Source organism: Adiantum capillus-veneris, chromosome 28 (assembly GCF_014529385.1).
Source record: "Adiantum capillus-veneris isolate H3 chromosome 28, ASM1452938v2, whole genome shotgun sequence".
Lineage (NCBI taxonomy): Eukaryota > Viridiplantae > Streptophyta > Polypodiopsida > Polypodiales > Pteridaceae > Adiantum > Adiantum capillus-veneris.
Genome location: NC_140958.1, coordinates 92,985,336 through 93,007,241, shown reverse-complemented (window position 1 = coordinate 93,007,241; position 21,906 = coordinate 92,985,336). Strand labels below are relative to the sequence as shown.

Sequence of the window (21,906 nt, the reverse complement as noted above, 5' to 3'; positions counted from 1 at the left end):
TATGCTGAAAATGAATTTATTGGACGCCAATTATTATCGTGCCTAATACCGTGTTCTATTTTAAACGGCTAAAAAAAGTACTTGAGGTAGACGTGGTACAAACCGCCCCCAGCTATCGTTAGATTGCATGATAACCTATCTTTCATCTTTATAATTTTTAATCTAATTACTAGAGTAGTACTAAGCTAATTTATTTAATATAATTTTTTTATTATTGTTACTTTAATTACTTTTGTCTCTATCACTATTAAAAAATTATAGTAGGACTACTCAAGTAACTATTCAAACTTTAAAGCACATGTTTTTTTTTAATTTCTATTTTTTTCTCTCTTTTATTTCTTTTCCTATCATAGGTTTTTCTAAAATGTGTTCTTGCAATTTTAATTTATTTTCACACATTTTCAGTAATTTTTACACATTTTTTAATGTGTTCTTGCAAGACGATTGGAATGCTTTGGCCCTCCAAACGGCCCCAAACGTGACCGATGGCTCAATGACAAACGCCCTTGTCCTTGCGAAAAGTGCAAAATGTGTAATCCCTCGCTTGAGGCGCATTGCTTTGGAGAATCTGAGAACGAAGGGCTTTGGCATCCTCGAAAAAGGGCTCAAGTAGATGGGAGCACAACCCCCCTTGCTTGAGGATGCCCCCCATTGGTCTCTGTTTGGTGGGGGTGCTTTGGCATGCAAGGCCGAAAGACAACGACAAGAGATATTAGACGAAGGCATGGTGCGTGGTGACTCTCCCAACAGCTCCTGCACACACGTCTCACGGACACTTTGAGCTTGAGGATGAGCACATGTGCGACTCATGAAGGCAAAATGTGCGAGGAGGATTGTAGAGCGTGCACTCGATGGGAATCAACAACGGAGGATAGGTTGTTGTCGAGTGCTTGAACACCTCTTTACAATGGTGCATAGTACTCGGTGCTCCAGGCATCATTGAAAGTCCTGAACTTGCAAGCAAAATTCAGTTGAAGCAATGCAAGTGTAGATGCACTCCTTAGGTAAGTTCTATATATGGCTTTTTACACATAGCACCCTCTTATTGACTTTCCCTTGCATTTGTATTAATACTCTTTTCGTTGTAGTCTGATGCGCAAAATTCTTCCTAAAGGTCACCATATGTCTTTGAACCTCCGAAGAGCGAGATCTTATGTCACTGCACTTGGCATGGAATATGAGCGCATCCAAGCGTACGTCAATGATTGTATACTATACCGCAATGAGCATGCATATGCTACCTCTTGTCTCATGTACGGAGAAGAACCCTACAAGACGAGAGTGACTGGGGCGTGCCTACCCCACAAGGTATTGATGCATTTTCCACTTATCCCTCACATTTAACACATGTTTAAAAGCAGGTCTATGGTGGAGCTTCTCACATGGCACGCCAACCACCACTCAAATGATGGAATGATGTGTGTCCCTGTCGATTCACCTGCATGGAGACACATAGAGAGGAAGTGGCCAGAGTTTTGGCTAGAGTCTCGATACTTGAGGCTTGGCCTGGCAAGCGACGATGTCAATCCCTTTGGCACCAAGTCTACATCATGGAGTACTTGGCCTGTGATGATCATCAACTACAATATTCCACCGTGGGAGACAACCAAGAAGTGCAATATATTCTTTCTTTGCTTGAGCCAAGGAAGTACAAGGTGGCGAATATTGATGTCTACCTCGAGTCCCTCATCAAGGAGTTGGAGGAGTTATGGAAGGGTATCCCCGTTGTCGATGTTTCACTTCCAAAGGAGATGAGAGAGGCCATTGGGAGGGGAATCCTAATGTGGACTATGCACGACTATCCTAGGCTTGAAGAGATTTCTGGTATGTTATGTTCATTCTACTCTCTCCCTATCATTTGAAGTTTGAAGGTTTTCTCTAACGATGTGATATGAGAGCAGTGTTGTCCACATAAAGCCACAATGCATGTCCTACTTATTGGCCATAAATGGTGATGGAGCGGCTAGATGCCTTGCACAAGGTAATCTATCCAAATAACCATCGTTTCCTATCTCAAATTCATAGCAAATACAAGGCTCCAAAAAATAGAAAGACTCCACTAAAGCGCACGATGGCAGATTGGGCAACTATTTGGGAAGAGCACTACAATAGCTCTCCAACCCCAAGTACTCCACCAAAAGGTATGTTGAGGTACTTTATATTTTTAAGGTTACATATTGGAAGGACTTAAAAATACAACACCTCTTGGATCCCATGTACATATTCAATAATATAGCTCACACCCTGTGGAACCACATTACAGGCAAAAAATACTCTTTGGGGTCGAGGGATGATTTGAGATCCTTGAAACGTCTCCCCGCCTCTGCCACTCCACATCTAGTCCCTAATGGAAAGATTGTGCTTCCTAAAACGCCTTGGATGCTAACCAAAGATAATCAAGATCAAGTGAAGGGTTGTATTGCATCTATTCGCACACCAACGGGATACATGAGGTCACTAAAGGGAGCTTTCACAAAAGCAAAGAAAGGTGGAAGCGTTCAATTGTATGGATTGAAGTCCCACAATTGGCACAAGATGTTACAAATAATTCTTTCTCTCTTTTTTTATCCTCTCTCTCATTTTGTTTAGATATTGATTTGTGTGTATGACTTTCTCTCATATTTTTTATACTCTTTTGACATTGTAGTTCATTTTGCACGTAAGTATGTGCATATGTTGGAATAAGAAAGTGAGCTGAGGGAAGCTAGTTTCAAAATCGGGGAATTAGTAAGATATTCATTAATGTACCCTTGTGTGTTAACTTGTAGATTTGTAAGCTCCAAAGAAATTGAAATAGATGCCATCCCTATTGTTCAAACACTTACCGTGGAGACCTTGTGTGCCATTGGTGATGCTTTTCCTCGATATGTTCTTCTTAGCCAAATCCACCTCTTGTTTCACTTGGTTGAGGATATGACTATATGTGGAGTAGTGCATGCACGATGTATATTCTTTCTAGAGAGGTTTTTAAAGACTCTCAAAGATTTTGTATGACTACGGCCCCAGCTAGGGGCATGTATAACCGAAGGATGGATCGTGTAAGAGGCATTTGTTTACATTTAGATTATTTGACATAAGTTGATCCCTCAATGCCTCACATGTGGTTAGATGAGGAGGATGCAAGGATGACTTCACACTTTCCAAGTGGAAAGGGAAAAATATTAATCATGGATATGGATCTATCCCGAGTGCAAGATTCCAAAGCTGTAGACATCAGTCTTCATTGTCAAGTAGTAGAGCCTACAATACTTCAGGTCTAGGTAGCCCAAAGTGACCACTGGAAGCTCCAACAATGGTGAGTCATTTCCCATGGGACCCAATAAAGATAAGCCAAAGTATGACACTCTTGCATTCCACTCATCATCAAGAAAAATGCTTGAGGACTCTATATCCCTATGAACCCTGGAGAGCAGGCATAACCATGCAAGTATTCCAATCCATGGGCTTCTTGAACTGCAATGGTTACCCGCTTCACCCACCCAAACTGATGGTTGTTGTTGCCATGAAGCTGCTCATGCAAAGTCACATTGGCCATGAACTCATGAAGATCAAGCTCATTGTAGAACTCATTTGAGTCTTTCTGTTGATGGCTAGACATGGACACTATCGCAGCTCACTTCACTACTACTATGTGACCATCACCAAGCACTCCTCTATATATAGTTGAGAAATTCCCTATGTTCCCACCACATCCCCCTTGTCAAAGCCACCAGTTGCTTGCTCCAACTCTAGGTAGTTGAACACCTCTGCTCTTGACATCTTGGGTTCTTCGAGCTTTGTCAATGTCAGCCTCTCCTTCATAAAAGAGGAGCTGAAAGAGCCCTTCTTGTTGCTTGAAACACCCCTCTGCTTCTTTTGCATGGACATACATACTTCCATTAGCGGTGGCAACTTCTGGCTTGGCGAGCGTGTATCTGACAAGGAAAATTGTCGTTGCCAAGACACACGCCACAACCACAACCGCTAAAGCGAGCTTGCCGATGATGATGGGAGTTTGTACACAATTTGTGTAGGCGTCACTATGAAACTATGAAAACATTTACCACGGCATTTTACCGCACTTTGTAGAGAGAGAGAGAGTCCAAAATGGGCTATTCAACAAAAAGAGAGGAGAAAGGGACATAAAATTTTTGGTGTTTAAATTTTACCATGGATATTACCCCTCTTTTTACCATGATTCCACCATCGAACCATCACTTAGTGCAAAAAAATTCAAATTTAGATGTTTTTATCTATTTTGATCATAAAAGAATATAAAGAACATAAATTTTTTGATTGAAAAATTGACAAAAATGGTATTGAAACATGAAACCATGGTTATTTGAATAAATCAAATTATGCAAAGTGTGTGACCGCTTTATCACTAATGTTGACCCACGTAATACATGCATCGTGCACAAAAACAAAAGAGGCTTGCATGGTTTCCTCGAATAGCGCACGCATTTCACCCGAGCGACTGCATCCATGTATTGTTTGCATATACTGAAAAGCTTTACGTATTGGTGCTACCAAAGGGCTCTCTTGTCATGAAATGGTGTTGATCAAGGAGCACAATGAAGGAGCTCTTCTTCAAAGCATTCTCGCATTGCGCACAACACAAAATGCTAGCTCCAGTTGCACCCATAACACCTCATAATAACACCAAAATGCAATGTGTGAAGGTGGATGCGAGGGAGAAAAAGAGGTTATAACCGTCGTTATTGTCTGTAGCATTATCACGCTATAATATGGAGCCAAAATATGCAAATTTATGTACCTTTATCTATTTTCTTAAAAAAGCACAAAGCATTTTTAATTTTTCATGAATAATTACTCCAAAAAATTATAATTTTTTTGTCATTGATATTTTGACAAAATGAGAGAGAGAGAGAGAGAGAGAGAGAGAGAGAGAGAGAGAGAGAGAGAGAGATGAATAGATGACACGAAATCTTTCATTAACTTAAAGTATACAAAATGTTTATGAATCATCTTCCTAAAGATCTCTACAAGAAGCATCATCCAGTTCCAAATCCATGGCTCCCATATCAATAAAGAGAGTTGAAATGAATTGTCGTTTGTGGATGTGTTGGCTTCATCATCTTCAAATTTGTCATCCTCCATCTCATCATCATCATCATGGCAATCATCGTCGCTAAGATTGGCACCCATGGGATTTGAATCATTGATCTCTCTCTCTCCTATGTCTCCCCCTCATCCCAAGTAGTGGGTGGGAGAGGGTCAAAGATGATCTCCACCTCATTAGTAGCAAAAATGGTTCTCCCCCAAGGTGTACAGGAACTACGAACCAAAGTTTTGGTTGGTGGATTGATGGGATATAGATGACCTATAGAAGAGAAGTTCAAAGTGAGTAGCATTGGTTTAATTAATATTACAAGAAAATAAGGGTAAAGAAGATAATTACTCACCTCTTCACCATTGCGTGACAAAACTAAATTTTCATACCTCCTCGTGTGATGCACACTAGATACCCATGTAGAGGCCATTCTCAAAACACTTGCACTCGAAGATGAAGGTATGAAAGGTTCTAAAATTGACCTTTAGTATCCTTTCAATAGTTCCACAGTACCTGGCTTCATCACCATCTGTGTCAAAGTTGCCCATGACGCCACAATCCATGGTGGTTTGACCCTCGTCAATGTGGCGTGTACAAAAGTGTCGACCCTTTGACCACATAGAGTTAAAAGAAAGGCACTATAAAATAGAAAAAGGTCTTTTATCAGTTACAAAAAAAAAATCAAGAAAAATATATACAATATGGTTTTAGTATATGAGTACTCTACCTTGGTACACAACCTTGTTCAAACTCCCATTCTTTGTCGGTGATGTCTTCTCCGCGTACTTTTGCTTTGGTCATTCTCTCATGAATCCACTTGGCACTAATGAGATATGGGAAATGTGCAAGGTGCTAAGGCACTCGGGGTGCCCTCCTAGCTACCTCCGTGCACTTGCTTCCATGCTTCCCTCTCCGGAGATTATGAGCAGTCACAAAGCTATTGACATGGAGTATGATGAGGGAAACATTGTTGAGTGGAAAGTTCCTCTGCTTAAGAAAGTGCAAGTGCAATGTGTATTGGATCTGAGGCTCAAGGACCCCCCAAACTTGGATGCAGTTCACAAGATTGTTTGTGTAGTAGCACGGTGTATATAGATGAGGGATAAGGATCGCCCCTCTATGGACAAGGTTACCACCTCCTTAGAGAGGGCATGCCCTTGCTATGCTGATGGTCATATACTCAAAGTCCCAACCTTTCTTTCCCTTGGAGGTTGTCTTGTTGGGGTAAAGGCACTGCACCTTTACCAGGGGCCGAATGTCTGGTGTCCGTGATCGCCCGCCCACCAAGTATACGTACCCTTATTCATAATATACATATGAATAAAGAGCTCCTCATACATATACTTCTTGAGGTTGCTCCTCCCCTTCCCTGCATGCACCATACCGCACAACACACACACGCATCCATGCACACGCGCCCTCATAAGTGGTATCAGAGTTACGGCTTGGCGGCAATGGTGGTCCCTCAACGACGATGGAGCTCGACATAGCTCTATGATTGGTAGCGTTAGATCAAGTGGTTTAGCGTGGATCCGACAAGGATCACTTGCACCTAGAGGAGATGAGAAGAACCTCGCAAACCCGACATGCACAACCCCTTTCGGGCTTGGAGAATCTCAAAGTGAATTTGGGATCTGTGCAAGAAACAATGGAAAGACACAAAGAAGTTTGCACAGTTTGCAACAGGGCCAGTGGAGATTTGATGAAGCTTGTACGTAAAGATCAAGAGCTTGTAGGCCAAATTGGGTAAAAGAAATAAGATCTGAAGCTCTGCACAGTGGAAGTCCAAGGGAATGTGTAGAATTCTGTGTTGGCTATAGAAGCAAGGTCAAATCGGATTTGTAGGCTGAAGTAAGAGTCAAAAGGAAAATCAAAGCAGGTTTTGAAGGGAATCAAGCAGCTTGGTGAAAGGGAGCGAGCAGGGCATCCTGGCAAGGGGGAGGTGATGACGAGGACCCTCTGGACATAAACTATCGGAAGCTATGTTGTGGTCTTGTGGCCGTGCCACATGACAGTGATGACTTTGGTCTTAAGTCAAAGATTGATATGTTGGAAGCTTTGAGAGACATCGAAGTGGCTGCAAAGCTCATCGGATCTACAGAGAGAGTTGAAGCACTGAGCAGGTCACGGGCAGCCACAGAAGCTGCAGCGCTGGCAGAGAGTAGGCAAATTAAGGCCCAAAAAGGGGAAAAATTAAAGTCTTGCAGTAGATAGTTCGAGCAACCACAGGCAGCATTGGTAGAGATGGGGCCGACTGCAACAACTCTTGGGTAGCAGCATTGGTAGAGATGGGGCCGACTGCAACAACTCTTGGGCAGCCAGAGAGGAACTGCAAAGGGGAGTGTGTGTTGATGCGCGCGCGCGCGCGCGCGCGCACACACACTCTCTCTCTCTCACAGTTTCGCACCACACACTTTGGTCATGGACAAGCAAAAGCGAGAGAATGACACCCCCCTAGCTCGACGCGTTGGCAATCGGCCACCCTTAGCGGTGAGTAAGCTCGGCTGCCACCTGGAATCAGATTGCCTCTGATGATGGCGGTTATGTCTCGACAAATCGGAAACACACTTTTTCAGTGATAGCTTCTTTTTTCGGCATTCTTCTCGACATTTTCGGAGCAGATTGGCTCCGAAGACCATTTTCTCAGTGATTTGCAGTGGATCGGTTTTTAACGGCTCAACATTGGTTACGACACCAACTTTGGCGGCCGCGACCTCACGTTTTTCTTTGAGCATTGGCGACTACGGCTTCGATGATCACTTTCATCTCACGGTGGAAGGCGACATCGACTAGGTTCTTCTTGACTTTGACATGGCGAGAGCAAACATAGGAATTTGGCTCCGCTCTAGCACAACTTCGCCATCGGCTTCCCTCCCACGCTCATTCCGGAGCTGATTCGGCTCTGATGCACATCCTCAACACCCCGACATCCCGACCTCAACATTGCAAGAGACTGACGAGCGAGAGCGGTATCGACTCTCCTTTAGTCCCCATCCGGAGCGGCCCGGATTCGACGTACTCTCTACGACGTTTTGGCTTTGACGATTCTCCAATTTGGCTTCAACGACACACATACAACACATTCGGCTCCGATGGCCCATTATAGAGTAGGTTTTTCCCTTGAGCGTGCTCAGCTCTAGTAGGTGTTTCCGATCAATGAGTTTATCAATCGATGAGGTAGTGTGTGCCAGTAGTTTTGCTCACAGATTGCATAGTCTTTCTAGCACAGCTAATACAATGCATGTAGTGCTCATGTACAATTGTGTGGAGCATTCTAGAGAGCTTTTGGCACAAGCTTGTGCAATTTCATGCTATGTATACATTTGTGGATACAACTTGAGCTTGGTATAGCTCGTAGGTTCTAGGTTCGCAGGTTTACAAGCGTTTTTTGGATAGGTATACAGAGCCACTCGGTCAAGAGTAAGTTGTCTTGCAAAGCTTTTCACAGTGTATGTAGGCCATTTGTGAATCTGTTTACCAAGACACTGAGTGTCTGTCTTGGTGGAGCTTTTTGGTGAGATTTTGCTCAAAATACAAGGAAAATTCTGTCCATTTGTCCCCAAATTCTCACCATGTTTTGCAAGTATTTGCATTTATGGTTTAGTGGTTGAGTTTACTTCCACGTGGCAGTCATCTGCAGTTTTTTGGCTTGCCATTTGTGTTTAGTTTTGGCTCATTTTGCAAAAGAAAGCCTGTTCATTTTTCCCCGTCGTCTCGCCATAAAATTTTGTAGTGTTATGCCATCTTGTACAGTGGTCGATATATTCCCACTTTGACAGTGATCGAGTATTTACTCTCACTCTGATGCTTGGACCCAATTTGGTGTTCTTGTACCCATTCTCGCAGGAGTGAGGTTAGCGTATGCTTGTGTGGCTACAGATAGACAATTACCATTCTACAAATAGACAGTCACACATTTCACAAGTTTTTTGCAGATTTTTACAGGCAGTTTCTCTTGTGGGATGCATTTTGAGCTAGTTTTCTATCTACTTGCATATATAGTTATGCGCTTTACTCTTGGTTGAGATGCTTGTCCCAGTTTATGCTTGCAGATAGCAAATTAAGGAGCTATTTTATGCATATGCGAGCATCGGTTTTAATGCAATTGGTCATGGTTCTCATGATTGTGTAGTGGTCGAGTGGTCTCCCACTTTGTTGCCATTTTGGCATTCACTTATGGCAGCAAACATGTGTGACAGTGAGAGACGGTGGTCTCATTCTTGCCGATACGTACGATGTTGGCATTGTGGTCACACATGACACATTAGGCGCCATTGTTTCAGATGTATGAGACAACAACGAAGATGTATGCGTGATGCATATACGGCTTTGACACATGTTAGAGAGACAACTATAGTGGCAGTCTATGCGACTGACGGTGATGTCATGCTTGCCTCGAGTGTACCTCTTGCAGGTATGTCTATGGATAGCATACTTTCTCCATAGTGGTTACTAGATAGCCATGCTGCTTTCCACGTCACTCCATGTTGTGAGTGATTCATCACATTTTCTAGTGGGAGACTTGGTTGCGTGCGACTTGCTGATGGCTCAGCATGTGACATAGAGGGTGCATGAGATGTTTGTTTGTCTTTGCCCAGTGGTGCATGATACACACTACGACATGTGCATTATGTTCCTCATCTGAGATAGAGTTTTATCTCAGTGAGACAATTAATAGATTTTTGATGTCAGACCCTTCTTAGAGAGGAGTCTTTTCAGATGTATTGTGGTTCATTAGTGATTGCCAGAGGAGCCCATAGTGGCTTGGTATATCCTATGCATGCGTCTGAGGTCCAAGACGACATAGTCTCGATTTTGTTGAAGTCATACTTTGAGTGAGAGAGGAGACATTGTCGTGCCGTGGCACGTGTATAGTGGGAACGCAAGCTAAGCCCTACAATATTATGGATTTTATGTGTATACCTTAAGTGTGTATAAGTATACACATTTTCTATTTAGCATGCAAAAAGCTAGTCGAAGTCTGATGTGTCACTCTTGTTGGAATGGGCTTTGCCCCGAGCTTCTTTGTGAACCTCTTCTTGGAGCCATGATGAAATGAGCCTATAAAATATACCTCCTATCTACTAGGCATTCTAGGTGGCATATGACATGTATAGCATGGCCAAAAGTGGCCTTAGTCATAGTATACCCCATGAGGTATCATTTTACACACAGTAGGTGCACTTTGGAGTGATTATGGACCTAGAAAAATCCCCTAGAAAAGTGGTTACGAGTTTGTTTGATGTCATCCATGATGTATGCCAAGCTCTCTGTCAATTTTTTATAAAGCTACTCTTGGAGGCTTATGGCGGCAAGGAAAAGATATTTGGAGAAAAATCTAGAAGAACCTCTAGATTTTTCTTGAAGAGAAAGATCTAGAAGAACCTCTAGAAAGATCTAGAAGAACCTCTAGATATATCTCGAAGAGAAAGATCTAGAAACTTTGAAGATAATTTCAAGATATTTTTGAAAAGGGAGACACTTGTCGCAAAAATCCCTTGGATATTTCTAAGCAAATATCTTCTTCAAGAGGCAACCTCACCTATAAAAAGAGCCTTTTGCTCCTCACTTGATCATCAAGCAAACCATCAAGCAACCAAGCGCTCAAGCAATCCCCATAATCAAGCCACTCTATCAAGCCATCACCCAACCTCCTAGCCATCTCCGTGAGAAAAACTCTCTCTCAATCTCAGCCCAACACATCTTGAGCTTGCTACTTCATGCCTCAAGTCTTCTATCTCCTCACTTGAAATATTCATACACTCTATGTAACCTTCTTTCATCAATAAAGACGCATTGTTGGTGTCTTGCAAACGGTGTTGGGGACTACTACCCATCATCTACTTCATCAAGTTGGCTACAATACCACAAGTCTTGAGGTGTGCTTCACTTCTTTGGATTAAGCTTGTGTGGGTCTTTGTGTGTTGGTTGTCTCTTTTATCTCTTTCCTCCATTGTTTTGACTACTTTCTGAGATTTCTTAGATGAATAACCCCAATGGTGTAATTTTTCAACCCTTTCACTTTGTGCAACATATTAGAATTAATGTTTGTATTAGCCGTAAAATCCACTTCCAACAGAGAATTGTGTTTCTCTTTGGGCCGGAAAGACTACAAGAAATTCTTCTTTCTCCACATCCTCTTATTTTTCCACTACTAGACTACTCTAATTCTTTCTATGTGCACATATTTATTCTTCTCTAGGGGTTGAGTCTTGCTTTCTTAATATTACTATGAACCAAGAAGACTTGTATACACGGCTCATTCCTATCGCTAGGCAAAATATCTACATCTTTGGAAGCACTAAGTTACAGTTTCAAAGAACCATTCGCAGTCTATTTGGAGCACAACGACTTGCTGTTATAAATGCATCAGTGAACCCTTTCATCTTACCTTTGATTAGATATGATCAAAGCCTTGATGTTTTTATCTTTGTCTTGTTTTGAGGGTTTCACGTGTGCGTATGTGTGTGCCTGCGTGTAAGATCCCAATGGCTACACACAATGTATTTTCTACAAACACTAAGCTCGCTTAAGTGAAAAGCTTCACAGTCTCCCCACAAACCCTCACAGCTAGAGGCCCGGCGCCTTCCTGGCAAGACCGCCAACTCTTTGACACACTTTTTGGTGAACCCGACGCGAAGTTTTTTAGGGTGAGTTAGTGGGGATCTGCAAGCTACTTCAACCATGGGTGATCATCATTCGCAGCAGCAAGGTATGCCTTTTGATCCCGCTACAATGCAAATGTTTCAAGAATTTGCCTTGTTTATGCAACAACAACATGCTACAGAAAGACGAGAAGTGTCAGCAACCAAAGCTATTCAAGCAGTGGTGCACAAAATGGACCAGTTTAATGGGAAAGATGTGACAAAGTATCTTCGTGGCTATGTAAAGGAGATGGAGTTGCATCGTGTGCCACAAGATGAGATGCTCCAAAGCTTTGATCTCGTTGTGACTCCTGAGATTAGAGAGCATGTGAGAGGAATCAGGAATGAGCATGGAAGAAATTGGGAGGAGTTCAAGCTAGCGATGAAGGAGGAGTATTTCATGGAGGACTCTGAGAGAGTAACAAAGAGAGCTTTCTTGGAGTGGGTAGCCAAGCCAAAGGAGGGGCTCTCTCCAACAGAGCTACTCAGGGAGTTTGAGCGACGATATGCTCAACTCACAAGGATAGAGAAGGCCACACTTGACTCAGAAAAGACAGAGCTCTTCTTACAAGCAACAGGAAAGGAGCTCTAGGAGCAATTGGAGCTACTTCTTGAGGACAAAGATGCTGAGCAGGGACTGAAGACAGATTGGAACGAAGTTGAAGCTGCTGTTTCATTACTTGCCAAGCGCCAAAGGAGATGGGATAAGATGGTTGTTGGTAGTGCACCATCTATCTCCACAGCTTCTGAAAAGATGGTAAAGCATTCTTCCTTTATACTTCCAAAAGTTGATGACACTGTAATAGATGAGCTTATGAAAGGTATGAGGGATTTAAAAGTAAAACTCACAAAGCTTGAAGAGAAGGGGCAACCATTGGCACCATCTTCAAGGCAAAAACAACAACCTAAAGAAGGTTTTGTTCATAGATGCATATGGTGTGATAGCACAGAGCATGCTAGGAGAGAGTGTGACAGCTTCAGTGAAGCTTTGAGAAAAGATCTTGTCTTCTTTAAGGATGGGAAGATTCACTTAAGGGAGACAGGTTTATCCTTAAGGACTAAATTTGGGAAAGGAGGAATGCAGAGTCTGGTAGAGGATATGGCCACTACCCATGCCATCTCTGCATCCGAGGCATCTACTTATGCAGTCAAGATTGAACCATTGAGGATTTTTGAAGAAAATGGTCAGCTATGGCCAAGTGCTATGGAGCTAGCAAGGAAAGGGAAGCTTACAAGAGAAGTCCTACATGAAGCAGGTGACTGTATCCGTCTAGAAACAGGATGGAATGACCCTGTGGACTCCTTGTCAGTGCATGCCTATATTGCAAGATGTCAAAACAACAAAGTGTTTGTGGAAGAAAAGCGTAGGCGAGAGAGTGGTGATGAAGGACCATAAAAAAGAATTACTAGAAGAAGCGACACAATACCTCCTCGAGCACCTCCGACACAGGAAGCACCCCCGCCTGAAGTGACTATGGAAGAAAGTACAACTGGGAGGAAAAAGGAGTCATCAAAAGGCAAACCTAAAACTCCAACTTATAAGTTACAATCTGATATTGAGGCTGCTATAGACTTAAAGAAAGTTCTAGAAGAAAGAATTTTAAATAGCAAAATAGAGTTTACCTTGGGGGAGGTCCTTGGCATAGCCAAGCGCAAGTTTCACGAGGAGATCATTGATATCATCAAGAGAAAGAGGCAAACTCTTGTTGACACCATTCGCTGCAATCTGAAGGAGAAAGCTTAAAGACACAGGTAATACAGGTGGAAGACAGAGAGCATGATGAGGATGTTGTAGGGTGCTACCATTCTTCTGGAAGAACAAAGCAAGTAAAGTTTTCAAATGGAGATGAGGAGTACGAAGCCATTCCAAGAAGTCACTTTTCCAGGAATCATTGGGCAAGAGCTACGACAGAGACAATGGTCAAGGTGGGTGATCTTGAAGAGCCATTTGTTGTCTTAATTGACCATGGCTCAGAAATAAACATAATGTCGAAGAGCTTATTCAACAAGTGCAAATTACCAATGGACACAGATCATGGATGGATGGTTAAGGTAGCAAATAATTCATCAGGTGAGTTATATGCAGCTTGTCCTAGTGTGAAAGTGACTATTGAAGATGTAAAGGAAGAGCAGAATTTCTTTGTACAGGACACATCTTCTTATGATCTCATCCTTGGACAACCCTACATTGTAGGGGTTAGAATAGAAACAAAGGTAATGGATGATGGTTCTGCTTATGCTAGGATAAGAAGTAAAGATGGAAAACATGCTGTTCAATTTCTCACTGTCTGTGTGAATCATGAAAGAAATCGTGACAGTCTCCGAGAGCGCCCATTGCCCAGGTTGAGTAAAGAGTTTTATGATCATCGAGAGAGAATGGTTTTGGCCAGGTACCATTGTAGAGCGGGATTACGATGGTACAAAAAGGGAAAGGTTCTCACAAAAGGAGGATTTCTGTACAGGTTTTACAGGTCTAACATAATATGGATATGTCTCTTTTCTAAAATGTGAGAACTTGAGTCGAGGTTCCCGCAAACATATACATAGTCTACAAAAGGAGTGGAAAGAGCATGGTCTGCTAGGTAACAATGAAAACATAATAGGTATGTTTGAGGAGTTTTCTTTTGTGGACACATTACAGGATCTGCAGTCTATAGTAGATTATCCTTCGCATGACCAAAATGAGATAGTGAAAGTGTGCTCACTTGAAATGTACAATGTGGTTGAGGCATTTCAAAAGGAACAGGAGGATAGAAAGCAAAAACATGAAGTAAAAGTGGACACTAAGTACAAGACTGTGGCAAAGAAGGTAAAACCAGTGGCACTTCCTTTGCCAAAGGACTGCAAGGAAAAGCTAGAACAGGCTTCTTTGCAACCTAGTCTCAGAGATCCAAAAGGGATTGGACACAGGTTTACAAACAGGTTGAAAGGGAATGTTTTGAAGAGATGCTCTCTAAACATGGAAAAGCATTTGCATTTGAGCCACATGAGATAGGATGTGTAGATCCTACCATTGTTGCTCCTATGGTGATCTTTACCATCCCTCATGTACCTTGGAACTTACGGCCAATACCAGTTCCAAAGGCTCACTTACCAAAGTTAATTGAGCTGCTAAATGAGAAGATCAAGATGGGTATTTTGGAGCCTTCATGTGCTCCATACTCAAACAGGTGGTTCACAGTACCAAAGGAATGGAGATTTGCACTTCATCCAAGATATGCAGCCGGTCAACAAAGTCACAATCAGGAATATGGGTACAGGGCCAATTGTGGATGAGTTTGCAAAAGCATTTGCAGGGCAATATATTCTATGGGATATTTGTACTCAGGATATGATCAGTTCCAACTAGCAATGGAAAGCAGGGATCTGACTACCATGAGGACACCTTTGGGTTTGGTAAGGATGTGTACCTTACCATAGGGAGCAACCAATTCGGTTGCACATATGATGAACGATATGAATAAGGTCTTATGTGAATTTATTCCCCAAGTAACTATGCCTTTTCTTGATGATGTTCCTATCAAAGGATGTGAAGAAAGTAATAAAGATGAAGCTTTGGATTCTAAGGGGTGCCACAACTTTGTGGCACAACACATAAATGATTGTGACAAGATCCTATCTAGACTGGAAGAGGTGAACCTTACCCTCTCAGGACAGAAGTCTGTGTTTGGAGTGAAAGAGGTGTTGATTGTTGGGCACATGTGTGGCCCCAATGGGAGACGACCTTGTCCAGCAAAAATTGATTGCAATTCAAAAGATGAAGGAGGTATGCATATCTATGAGTGAAGTTTGCAGATTTCTTGGTGCATGTGTGTTTTATGTTATATGGATCCCACATTATGCACATGTAGTCGATCCTTTGTATCAGTTGTTAAGGAAAAACCAAAAGTTTCATTGGGGAGACGCACAAGCAAGGGCTATGAGAAAGCTAAAGGATTTACTACAACAAGCACCAACTTTAAGAAAGGTAAACTATGAGTTTGGAAAGCCAGTAATAGTGACAGTGGATACGAGTCCGACAGGAATTGGATGGGCAATAGGGCAGGATGATGAAGAGGGACATAGGTATGTGGTAAGGTTTGGAGCCAAGGTTCTAAGTACTCGACAAAGGAACTACCCACAGGTAAAACGGGAGTTGTGGGGCATGGTTACAACACTAAAGAGTGAAAAGGAGTACTTGATTGGAGCATACGTGGTTGTGGAAACAGATTGTCTGCCACTCCTTGGAATGATTACAAGCTTCTCAACACCAGACATTGCCATGCTAAGATGGATTGCCTACATTAAGTCGTTGAATCCAGAGTTCAAGCATATTGCAGGAAAAGACAATCCGGTAGCGGATATGCTGTCAAGGGCAAGGTATGAGGATGAGCAAGACATGGTAGATGATAGTGAAGATGTAGGTACAATATTCTACTCCATTAATAATGTTGAGCATAATGATGTTGGCACACCTAGTGCACTTGAGTTGTTTTTAGAAGATGGGTATGAAGGAGATCGGTTGCTTATTGGTCGTTATTTGAGTACTTTAACAAAACAGGGTGATTGGTCTGAGCATGAGTTTAAGAGGATACGCAGAAAAGCATATGGGTACTTTTTGCAGGATGGTTACTTATGGAAACATCCAAAACAGAAGGGTGCTATACCATAAAGGGTAGTATGTAACAAATAGAGTCAAGTAAAGCTCATGCAGGAGTTTCATGAGAACCTATGGGCTGGACACCGTGGTGTGTGGGAAACCTTTTCAAGGAAAGGTATTGGTGGAAAGGTGTGTACAAGGACGTATCCCACTTTGTGGAACCATGTGTAACATGTCAAATGTATTCAAATGTGCAACATTGTGATGGGTTACATCCTACTTATCCACTAGCCATGCATTACAAATGGGTTGTGGATCTAGTCACCATGCCTTTAGGACTCTAGCAGATGAGGTACTTGGTTCTTGCAAGAGAAGACTTGACTAATCAGGTTGAAGGGCGAGCTTTAAGGACAAAGACTGCAGAGGCAGTATGTAAATTTCTCCTTGAGGATGTAATCTGCCGCTATGGTTGTGTGGGAAAGATAACTGCAAACAGAGGAGAGCTGGATGCCAAGGAAGCAAGGAAATTTTTTTCCAGGATAGGAATCTATCTTTCCCTTACCATTGCTTACAATCCGGAAGGCAACGGAAAAAGTGAAAGAGGGCATAAAGCAATCATCAAAGCCTTGGCTAAAGCTTGTGAAGGGAGAATTAGTGAGTGGCCAAAACTATTGCCATATGCTCTATAGACTGATCGCACGACACACAGCTCAGTAATTGGCTACATGCCTGCAGAATTGATGTATGGTCAAAAGCGTGTAATGCCCATTGAAGAGACCATTTCCACATGAAATGTGCTACCTTGGCAAGATGGGCTTACCAGAGAAGAGCTCCTTGCCTTGCGTATAAGACAACTAGAAAGAAGGCCTGAAGACATTGAGGTTGCAAAAGAAAGATTGAAGAGTGCCAGGTTGAAAAGCAAGGACTACTTTGATAGACGACACAGGCTAAGAACGAAGGAAATTAAGCAAGGAGATTGGGTTTTAGTGTATGACAGTAGTCTTGATAACCAGCATACTGTCATGCGAAAGGTTTTAAAAAGATGGTTTGGACCGTATATAGTCAGGTACGTACATGACAATGCCACTTACACCCTGACTGAATTCGAAGGAACAGAGATAAAGATACCCATTGCAAGAAAGAGAATCAAGGTATTTAAAAGAAGAGAGGATAGTCATCTGGCTGATCGAGTAAGCAAGAATGAAGGTTTGGAATCACCCAGTGAAGATGAAGAAGAAGAAACTCCAAGAGAGTCAACCTGCAAACATTGGCTGTGGCACATACCGGAGGATGTGCAGGTTTAGAGGAGGTGGATGTCGTGCCGTGGCACGTGTATAGTGAGAACGCAAGCTAAGCCCTACAATATTATGGATTTTATGTGTATACCTTAAGTGTGTATAACTATACGCATTTTCTATTTAGCATGCAAAAAGCTAGTCGAAGTCTGATGTGTCACTCTTGTTGGAACGGGCTTTGACCCCGAGCTTCTTTGTGAACCTCTTCTTGGAGCCATGATGAAATGAGCTTATAAAATATACCTCCTATCTACTAGGCATTCTAGGTGGTATATGACATGTATAGCATGGCCAAAAGTGGCCTTAGTCATAGTATACCCCATGAGGTATCATTTTACACATAGTAGGTGCACTTTGGAGTGATTATGGACCTAGAAAAATCCCCTAGAAAAGTGGTTACGAGTTTTTTTGATGTCATCCATGATGCATGCCAAGCTCTCTGTCAATTTTTTATAAAGCTACTCTTGGAGGCTTATGGAGGCAAGAAGAAGATATTTGGAGAAAAATCTAGAAGAACCTCTAGATTTTTCTTGAAGAGAAAGATCTAGAAGAACCTCTAGAAAGATCTAGAAGAACCTCTAGATATTTCTCGAAGAGAAAGATCTAGAAACTTTGAAGATAATTTCAAGATATTTTTGAAAAGGGAGACACTTGTCGCAAAAATCCCTTGGATATTTCTAAGCAAATATCTTCTTCAAGAGGCAACCTCACCTATAAAAAGAGCCTTTTGCTCCTCACTTGATCATCAAGCAAACCATCAAGCAACCAAGCGCTCAAGCAATCCCCATAATCAAGCCACTCTATCAAGCCATCACCCAACCTCCTAGCCATCTCCGTGAGGAAAACTCTCTCTCAATCTCAGCCCAAAACATCTTGAGCTTGCTACTTCATGCCTCAAGTCTTCTATCTCCTCACTTGTAATATTCATACACTCTATGTAACCTTCTTTCATCAATAAAGACGCATTGTTGGTGTCTTGCAAACGGTGTTGGGGACTACTACCCATCATCTACTTCATTAAGTTGGCTACAATACCACAAGTCTTGAGGTGTGCTTCACTTCTTTGGATTAAGCTTGTGTGGGTCTTTGTGTGTTGGTTGTCTCTCTTATCTCTTTCCTCCATTGTTTTGACTACTTTCTGAGATTTCTTAGATGAATAACCCCAATGGTGTAACTTTTCAACCCTTTCACTTTGTGCAACATATTAGAATTAATGTTTGTATTAGCCGTAAAATCCACTTCCAACAGAGAATTGTGTTTCTCTTTGGGCCGGAAAGACTGCAAGAAATTCTTCTTTCTCCACATCCTCTTATTTTTCCACTACTAGACTACTCTAATTCTTTGGATGTGCACATATTTATTCTCCTCTAGGGGTTGAGTCTTGCTTTCTTAATATTACTATGAACCAAGAAGACTTGTATACACGGCTCATTCCTATCGCTAGGCAAAATATCTACATCTTTGGAAGCACTAAGTTACAGTTTCAAAGAACCATTCGCAGTCTATTTGGAGCACAACGACTTGCTGTTATAAATGCATCATTGAACCCTTTCATCTTACCTTTGATTAGATACGATCAAAGCCTTGATGTTTTTATCTTTGTCTTGTTTTGAGGGTTTCACGTGTGCATATGTGTGTGCCTGCGTGTAAGATCCCAATGGCTACACACAATGTATTTTCTACAAAGACTAAGCTCGCTTAAGTGAAAAGCTTCACAGTCTCCCCACAAACCCTCACAGCTAGAGGCCCGGCGCCTTCCAGGCAAGACCTCCAACTCTTTGACAACGTGTGTCCTTTGCAGGCGAGCTCCACTATGCTCACGAGACATAGCATTTAGCTGTGTAGGACGTGCCAATAGACTCTATAGAGACAGAGGTAGAGCAATGGTGCTTTAGTGAGACACAACAGGTGTTGTCAGAGTTTGTGTAGGTAGAGGTAAAGCAGGTCTACTCTTTAGAGACATAGACATAGATGACAGACATGGAGTTCTTGGATATTCTCATGCTAGAGACTGATGAGTTGATACCAGGACACACGGTTTCACCTATGGGTGAGAGGGACCTAGCCATCCCAGTGTTGACAGTGACACATCCATACATGATGAGTAGTCCTGATGTTGCAATGCATGCAGATAGCACACAAGAGGCTAGGACATGTATGTTTGTGCAGATTTTGTTAGCATTCGGACGTCTCATGTACGATCTACTAGTGTCGAGGCTGAACCTAGCAGATGCAGTGCGAGAATTTGCAGTAGGGATTGTCAATCGTACGGTGATTTCCACTAGCATGTTTCTTTGAGGAGCTTTACAGACCATACAAAATTTTCTGCGGGATTTAATACAGGCTCTAGTGTAGATGCTCGCCTGCCACTAGAGCCGATACGACTGCATGTAGATCGAATGAGTGAGCCAGTGGGCATAGGTTGAGAGAGTCTCTCACCTAGTTTCTTATACATACTAGTAGTTTAGCTAGTAGGGCTCACTTATCAGTGCATCGACTTTAAGTGAGAGTTTGTTAGGGTAAAGGTGTTGCACCTTTGTCTGAGGCTGGACGTCCAGTGTCCAATTGAGTGCCCATCGTGTGTACATACCCTTATTTATTATGTACATGTCAATAAGGAGATCCTCATACATATACTTCCTGTTGTTGCTCCACCCACACTCTCGTTCTCCTTCCCTTCTCGGCACGCACACCACCGAACCACGCACGCACGCATCTACCCACATGCACCCTCACAGGTCTTAGGAAGCAACCATTTGAACTACAAATCATCTCAAAAATCTTCTTGCAGGTCCATGTTTGATGCCAACTCCTTGGAGGCCACAAAAGATCATGAAGATCACATAAATCCTTCCTCTCTCACCTTCCCAAGCATCAACTCCTCGCTACAATGGGGCTCCCTCTCTGATAATGAAATGGATGGGAGTGTTGACATTGCTATATCTATACCTGCATCAAACCACGATGTAGAGGACCGACAGCAGGGGGAGAAACTTTTCTGATAGCTGTTTTTGAGCTCCAATTTTTGAGTTGAGTTCATGTATTGCATACTACAACTGATAGGGGAAGGCCCTAGTCTCTTCCATCTACCCTCTATTTTTGTGTCCAGTGAGGCTTGGTTTTGTGGGTGTACTTGTTATGTGGCTCCATTATAAGAGCCCTAATACCAGTTGGGAAAGCAAAATTTTACTCATCATAGAGCCCCTAGAACCGCAATTTCATCTCTAGTTGTTGTTGTAGATAGCTACACCAATAGCTATAGAGAAAGAGAAGGCTCTCTCATACCAATGTATCATTATCAAGAGGACGAGTTGGTGATACGTCTCGCTCCCCGTTCAATGTCTCAAGCTGGGGCTGCGTTATCTACTTTCAACCTACTGGCTACAAGTTAGCCAAGCAAGGGGTTGGATATTTGGTTGTGTGACTCCAGAAACAACATGAGAAAAACCATGGTTTGTTGCCAGGATGCAGGAACCCTCCTTACATGAGATTGCTGGTAATCCTACTCCAAGCTGGCACGTATGAAATTTGGCACCAACATAATCGCGCTGATTTCATGTAATTTCTATGTAGTCATTAAAGACTTATCACCCGTAGTGCATGAGGAACAATGTCGCATCCTTCACACTATCAAAAAAAAAATATTGGATCTGCGGTAATGATAAGCACCATGCTTCTCTCCTCTCCTATTCTCATTGTGCACCATGTGTGGCTGAACAATCAATGTCCAAGGAGAGCCTTGTTTGGTGTGTGATTCTATGCAAACTACATCCATCATAGCATTTTTACTAAAGTTGTTTTTAGCTCTAATGAATGCTTGCCTTTCCTTATTCCAACAAGACATTTCGTCTCAAAGTGCTTGAAGCAGTGTTGCACTTATTGCGTCATGTGCCCCAACTCCTGCTCAAAGTGCTTGCCCATGGTGGTTTATTTGCCACCCTAGCTTCTACAAGAGTTGCATTTTGCTCATCGAGTTGTTCAAAACACTAGCATACCTCATAGAACCCAATAATATTCATATGTTGACGAGCTTTTCATGTTTTTTTTAAGGTAGCTGTTCAAAACAACAAAGTCTAAATTGAGTATCTGACGTGGTTGTTGTTGTAGGAAGCATCGAACCTAGAAATTTCTAAGACACAGAGGTACTTGTTCAAGGAATAGTGGCTACATGAATATCACCTCTACTTGGGCATCACTAGGGCCATGTAAATTTCCCCGTTTACAAGATATACATTTATCATTAAGCAATGTGCAAGATATCCAAAGCTATTGTCTTTATATGGAAAAGTTGATATATGGGTAATCTTTGGCAAGCTTAGTGAGGGACCAGCTACT

The 21,906-nt window shown here is 42.3% G+C and overlaps 1 pseudogene; it reads left to right on the top strand.

Annotated features, from left to right (window-relative positions):
• The window catches only part of LOC147420890 (serine/threonine-protein kinase-like protein CR4), a 116,907-nt pseudogene extending 96,334 nt beyond the window's left edge, over positions 1-20,573 (top strand).
• Positions 20,574-21,906: the final 1,333 nt, after the last annotated feature.